The sequence below is a fragment of the Diabrotica virgifera genome, chromosome 9 (assembly GCF_917563875.1).
Source record: "Diabrotica virgifera virgifera chromosome 9, PGI_DIABVI_V3a".
In the NCBI taxonomy this organism is placed as follows: Eukaryota; Metazoa; Arthropoda; class Insecta; order Coleoptera; family Chrysomelidae; genus Diabrotica; species Diabrotica virgifera.
The window spans coordinates 86,746,922-86,754,535 of NC_065451.1; the positions used below are offsets into that span (position 1 = coordinate 86,746,922).

General features: G+C 32.6%; 1 long non-coding RNA gene across 1 annotated transcript; it reads left to right on the plus strand.

Moving 5' to 3' along the window:
* Positions 1-784: 784 nt before the first annotated feature.
* On the plus strand, positions 785-2,485 carry LOC114342994 (uncharacterized). Its single transcript, XR_003654465.2, has 2 exons — positions 785-1,108; positions 1,552-2,485. It is a non-coding gene; the product is annotated as an uncharacterized LOC114342994 (long non-coding RNA).
* Positions 2,486-7,614: the final 5,129 nt, after the last annotated feature.

Below are 7,614 nucleotides of genomic sequence, written 5' to 3' on the forward strand. Positions count from 1 at the left end.
TGAACCTTTTAGAGGATTCATTCTCGAATAATGGATGTTTTCAATAACAATCTACGTAGTTGGTTATTGCTACACAAATAAATAGGAAATTTCCTAACCTTTACAATGCGAACAGGAGCGGCTTAGGAAATTTTAAAGATATATAAACTCGCAAAATATATTAAAAAAATTAATATTTTTCTTGGGATAGGATTAAAATTAATGGATATTTTTTATAAAATATTGTAGTAGAAATCCATCTGCTACAGGTTAATACCTTAAAAATTCCCTTTCCTGGATGTCAATGTTACTGACATTTGAAGTATTTCAACTTCCTTCTAAATCATTGACAGACTAAACGTAGTTCAATGTAGACCTAATTATAAAAAAATCTCTTAATTAATGGAGTAGAGCATCATGTTCCTAGTACTAATCCGTTGGCATCCAATGTAAGCCAAATTGTAGATCAGATTTCACCATGTAGTTAGAACATACATCTTGACCAGTGTTTGGCATTGTGGCTATTTAGCAAGGACAGAGAGTAAGTAATCGTAACCACACTTTTCAATTTTTAACATTCAAAATTTCACCCTTTTCAATTTTACTAAGTGAGATTACTTACTTTTAGGTTCACTGATGATGGACTGATAAGTCCGAAAACGTTTTGAACGTAATCCGTTTGGATTTTTAAAAATTTTTATAATTTTTATTAAATATACCAACTACACTAGGGAGTTTTACTTCATGTTAATTTTATTTAATTATAATTAATTACAAAATTCACTTAAAATACCGTTAACCAATTCCCGTCTGAAACGCCAATGAACAAAAGTAGACGAATTGGGTAAAAGCGCTATTTGCGCGACGAAGCTACGGTGCGAGGAGAAATTGGTCAGTTTTGGCCAGAACTCGCTTGAGTGTGTATCATATTTATTCCTTCGTGGTGGACCTGAGTTAAATTTAACAGAAAATACACTAAATGGACTAGAAACATCAAAAGAACATCGAATAACGTAATACAAGAAGATTCAAATCAAGAGAAACATAAAAGAACAGCAGTTAAATATTAAATCACACAAAAAGAATTATCACATGGCTTTGAAGAAGCGATGCACACTCTAAGACTCAGGTATTGTTACAAATAATTATTTATTTTGATAAAATCCATTGTTAACATCCGTATTACTTATATCGATACATTTTATTGTAATGAAACATAGTAAAATCATAATTTTATGTCCTAGTATCATTGTCTTCCATATTTAATTTTTTTTTTATAACGGCCGATTCTTCTTTTTGTTCCTTTTTTTAAAAAAATACCGTAAAAAGTCCAAGGCTTGTGGAAAATTTTATTGACGCGCAGATGACAGAGCGAGTGAGCGACAGAAAGAGAGGGCAGATTACTTGTTGACAGAGCAGTTGAATGGATAGCAGTGCATTATAAATTCTAACATAACCTAATATTATTTGTTTTGATAAAGTAATGTTTGTTCGGTCTAAGTTTGGTGAATGCATACTGGTACCGCTGTCTATGCAATCTTTTAGATTTTTGAAAGTGTTATATTGTTTTAGGCTCCACCACGACATTGTGGGTTCCCAAAAATAATTGTGGGTTTACCCATATAATATATTGCATATTTGAACATATTAGAACAATGAACATAGACCATTGCCTAGGAATTCAACTCACACAGCAGCACTTCCACCCAGCAGTTAACCTGTCTTTCATGGTACCCAGAAGATATGCTTAAGTGGACGCATATCTCTTGTTGCCTGAAATAGCTGTTGATTGGAAAAGATAAGATTGTTTTCTTTTCTTTAATTACATCTACTTGTGTGAGCTTAATTATATGTGCATATAATCAAGCAAAACTATATAGAATTATCTTTATAAACAGGGGGGTTTGTTTTTGGTTTTTCTTTAATAATGTAATGGTAAATAATAAGTCACTAAGTCAGTTTTAAAATAATTAAGGGTTATCAAAATTTAGATAGAGGGTTTTTGTTTGAGAAAAGTAAAAGTATAGGGTTTTCACTAGTATGTAAAAAAAGAGATTCTGGCCGAGCTCACTTATCTACATAACAAATTATAAAGTTTCTCATTTAAAGCAATACTTATTTGCTACTTTAAGTAGATTTTGTTGTTATTCATCAGGGTGAATACTTCACCTCCATTTTAATTTCTGCTAGGTAAAGCAGTTATTTGTGTTAACCGTAACGGTTTTATTCTTCTTTTTCTGTGCTTTACCTAGACGAGGATATTTAAAGTTAATTAACTAACCGTAGTGTTAAGACTTATGCTATTCACATGGACTTATGATTAGTTATCTCTACTAACCTTTGCTTTGCCAGTAGTGATGTTTCATTTTTGATAGCGGCTTTTAGGTCCTCTTTACTACCTACGCATCACTACTGTTCCAGTTTTATGTATATTTGTATCAACTCGTTCTACGTTGTTGAATAAAGATTATAGATTATATATTTGTTAATATATTTGTCGTTACTATTTTGCATTTTATTTCAGTTCTTACTAACAGTATATAACAGCATTGCAAGTAAGTAGTTATTTCTTAGTGTTTCAGGTTATCGTCTAAATTGTCATTTATTTAGTTTATTTCTTGTCGTTCGTTACTTAAAAAAAAATAAATAATAAAAAAAAACCTCGAGCAAATTTCTCATACTTCTGTCTCGAGTTGGCGCCCATTTTCTTCTTCTTCTTTACTTATTGTACTTTCATATTTTTTTTTATTTTCATTGGTCTCATTTTGTCGCATTGAGTTTGGTATTAAAAGATTTTATTTTCTTCCTTGTTTATATCATATCATTATCCAATACCTTGTTTTCATATTTCAAAGCCATCATTCAGTGCAATAAAGCTAGCCTGAATCCACACTTGAGAGTCTGTGTCTCTCCTACAGCTTTAATCGGTTCTTCTGAGCTAAGCCCTTTTCAATTAAGATATTCAATAACTTCCCTCTTCTACTTCTACCTAAATTTTTACCTTTTACTTCCCCTCAATCACAATACCCAAAGTATTGGGTTACAGTAGTACAGGAGGTTTTCGTAGAGGAGGAAACCAACTTACCATCTACCTCTAGATGTTGGGAGACCAAAAATTTGTAGCCATCTACATCCACAGAAAACTTACCTTTCACATCAACAAACAGAAGTTGGGAGACATATTGCCCCAAAAATTTACAGCAACCCATATTGGAGAAGTCGGTTACTCCAAAAACAGGTAAGGTATAAGCAAATATGTATTAGTTACATAGAAGTAAAAAACTTCGAGTTGTATAATGGTATAATATTTATTAAAACTTTTAAAAAAATCATCCAAATGGAATAAAAAACAGCAGAATATTTTTGATCCAGTCAGATTATCCTCAGCGATATTCTGTATAGTAAGTCAAACTAGCCCACTATAGTTAATTAATTTTCAAAGATGAGTAACGATGCCAGATTCGTCGGATTTTCGTGTCGTCACAGCTTTTTATTGGTTAAACATTAATATAATTTATAATATAGAATAAATTAATTTATAACAAGGATTGAGTCAGCGTATAGAACCAAGAAATATAATTCTCGCATCCCGTATATCAACCGGTAAAATATGCATATATCTATCATCTAAAAACTTAGTTAATAAATTCATAGCAGAAACAAACAAGATAAAAGTAAATAGAAATATACTAGAAGCAAGAAGTTTAATAACTCCATCAGTCCGCTTAATTCTGTCCGGTGTATGTCCAAGTATACCTTCCAACTGAATTAAAGACGAATTAATAAAACTAGGTCTTTCTCCTCTCTGAGATATATCATACCTACGAATAGGAGCAACCAATCCTGCTTTGTCATATTCTAAGCTTCCGACGACAAATTTTCATTTCACCTTTGCCAGACAACTTTGTATTACCTGAATCTTTTATCATCGAGTTAGAACAAACATCATACCGCATATTGATAGCCCAAAACGAAACATGTTTCAAATGCAAATTAACTGGACACCGGGCAGCTAATTGTCCAAATATTTCACCTCATAACCATCCTTACAATGATAATGCAGTGCCAGCAGAAATAAGACAAAATTCATCAATAAATCATACTCAACAAGATAATTTACAAAATACTCCCACAATTTCAAATACCACTCCTTCCACACTTACTACGCCTTCTCAAACCACATCACAAACAGTAGTCACACATGTGACACACCCACACATGTGACCACTTCTTCAGTTAACACTACAATCGCAACACCTACATCGTCCGAGTCATCCTCTAATACCCAAACACAAAAATCAAGCTCACCTGAAACAAGCCAACACTTAACTGCAAATAAAAATACACACATGAATACTCACGAACCCCAGATAACTTCGAACAAAGCAACCGGAAAAAGAATCTTAGAAGATGCAATCTTGCCACTCGCCGAAGACAACTTCGAAAAACCTAAACTTCAATTAAAGAAAAAAACCAAAACTGATGACAAAAACTTAACAGATGAGACATCAAATCTTCAAACATTACAGAAACCAGTTAGAGATCGTGTAGAAAGCAAAATGCAATTGTTTAGCTTCGATCAAGTAGTGGATCTATTCGAAAATATAAAAGGAGCAAAAGACATAATCAGCGTAACAAAATTATATTCAGAAGACTCTCATGCACTTATGCAGTTTCTATCGGAATTACATCCATATTAGTCCTGTCGCCAGGGGGGGTACAACGGCCTCCTTAATTCAGATGGACTTACATAAGTTTTCTTTATGTATTTTGACACGTAGAACACGAATTTTTTGGGTAACAGTCGATCCGGATGTCGATAAGATTGTTATAAACAAAGAACTTGAGGAATCACATAACAGCGATTTTTCGCAAAACAAAACATGTTTTTGTATTCTTTGGGTCATTCTAAGCAAAAAATTATTTTACAAGTTTTTTGGTAGGATGCATAGTTTTCGGCATAAACGGGGTTGAACTTTCAAAAAATCGAAAAATTGCAATTTTTGAACCCGAATAACTTTTGATTGAAAAATAAAATAGCAATTCTGCTTACCGCATTTGAAAGTTCAAGTAAAATTCTATCGGTTTTGATTATTTTCATTGCTAGAAATTAATTTTTTATTGTTAAACAAAGCTATCAACACATAGTAATTGAATGATATTTTCAATGCATTTCTAATTTGAAATCGAACGAGTAGGCGCGCATACAGAATGTCTACGTACATTACGTCCATTAAAACGCATGCATTGGGCCCAAAAACGCTATGTGTTTATACCTTTATTTAACAAATAAAAACTTATTTTTTAGCAATGCAAACAATCAAAACCGATAGAATTTGACTTGAACTTTCAAATGCAGTAATCAGAATTGCTATTTTATTTTTTAATCAAAAGTTATTCCGGTTCAAAAATTGCACTTTTTCGATTTTTTGAAAGTTTAACCGCGTTTATCTCGAAAACTACGCGTCCTACGAAAAAACTTGTAAGACCATTTTTTGCTGAGAATCACCCAAAAAATACAGAAAAATATTTTGTTTTGCGAAAAATCGCTGCTATGTAATTCCTCAAGTTCTTTGTTTATAACAATCTTATCGACATCCGGATCAACTGTTACCCAAAAAATTCGTATTCTACGGGTCAAAATACATAAAAAAAACTTGGGTAAGTCCACCTGAATTAAGGAGGCCGTTGTACCCCCCCTGGCGACAGGACTATATTATACCGACAAAAGAATGAAAACCAAAAGCACCAGATTAATACGAAAACTTGGCAAACACATAGGTTTACTCGCTGTAGTAAAGACTTTGACTACATTGTCGAGAGAAGATTCCGACTCATCTGTAAATTCCTCTAAAGACTAGCCCAGTTAGCATCCTTCAGCCAGGACTCCATTCTTATTAACGAGGTTTCTTCCGATGACCTGAAGTCAGAAATAAAAGATAAAGTGTTAAGTGCGTGGAAAAATAAGTGGACTGCATCGCAAAATAAACTCCAGGAAATCAAACAATTAGTGAAACCGTGGCCCCAACCAACAACGAATAGACCCGATCAAGTGAGAATAACACGTCTGAGGCTGGGACACAGCAACCTAATACATAAACACCTCTTTACGCGAACTGTGCCGCCTATGTGTGAAAACTGTGAAACAACACTCTCCGTGAAGCATACAGGGTGTTAGTAAATAAGTATGAAAAATTTTAAGGGCTAATTCTATATGAAAAATTAATACCAGTTTGCTCTATAAACATATGTCCGCAAATGCTTAGTTTCGGAGATACGGGGTGTTGAAATTTTTATTTCAAACTGCCAATTTATTTATTGCTCTAAGACCAGTTGAGCTATGAAAATGAAATTTGGTGAGTTTTAGGAAGTAGTTATTACGAATTTTTTGACATACAATTTAGAATTTTGTATTCGTCATTGGCGCGCCTACGGGCAATGGTCTGAATTATTTTAAAGAAAAAAATAGTACGCCACTGAGATATTTCGAATTAAATTATTTTTAAATTCCACGTCTAATTTATGATAAAAAACCTTTCTTGCCTTTTTTTTCATATGATGCACCGTTTTTATGCAGAAAAATAAAACATCTTGGCGCGTATTTTTCATTTCTTAATACATCATCAAGAACTATCCAATATAATAATACTAAACTAGAACAATAACAGAAAATATTACTAATAAGATTTCAACTAGGTGCAAAACTGCAAGAAATGTTTAAAATGATCTCCTTTGCAGATAACAGAAGAATTTTATAGTCATCATTGGCGCGCGTACGGGTAATGGTCTGAATTTTTTGAACAAAAAAATAGTACGCCACTGAGATATGTCAAACTAAAAATCATTTTTGAATTTCTCGTTCAATTGACGACAAAAAATCTTTCTTTCCTTTTTTTCATACGAGGCGCCGTTTTTATACAAAAAAATAAAACATCTTAATTACCAAGTATTTGAGGTAGTTTCCATATGCATAGAAACTTAGTTCAAATACTTTGTAAACGTTAAGACGTTTAATTTTTTTGCATAAAAACGGCGCCGCATATGAAAAAAAGGCAAGAAAGATTTTTTGTCGTCAATTGAACGAGGAATTCAAAAATGATTTTTAGTTTGACATATCTCAGTGGCGTACTATTTTTTTCTTCAAAAAATTCAGACCATTACCCGTACGCACGCCAATGATGAATATAAAATTCTTCTGTTACCTGTAAAGGAGATCATTTTAAACATTTCGTGCAGCTTTGCACCTAGTTGAAATGGTATTAGTAATATTTTCTGTTATTGTTCTAGTTTAGTATTATTATATTGGATAGTTCTTGATGATGTATTAAGAAATGAAAAATATGCGCCAAGATGTTTTATTTTTCTGCATAAAACGGTGCATCATATGAAAAAAAGGCAAGAAAGGTTTTTTATCATAAATTAGACGTGGAATTTAAAAATAATTTCTAATTCGAAATATCTCAGTGGCGTACTATTTTTTTCTTTAAAATAATTCAGACCATTGCCCGTAGGCGCGCCAATGATAAATACAAAATTCTTAATTGTATGTCATAAAATTCGTAATAACTATCTCCTAACACTCACCAAATTTCATTTTCATAGCTCAACTGGTCTTAGAGCAATAAATAAATTGGC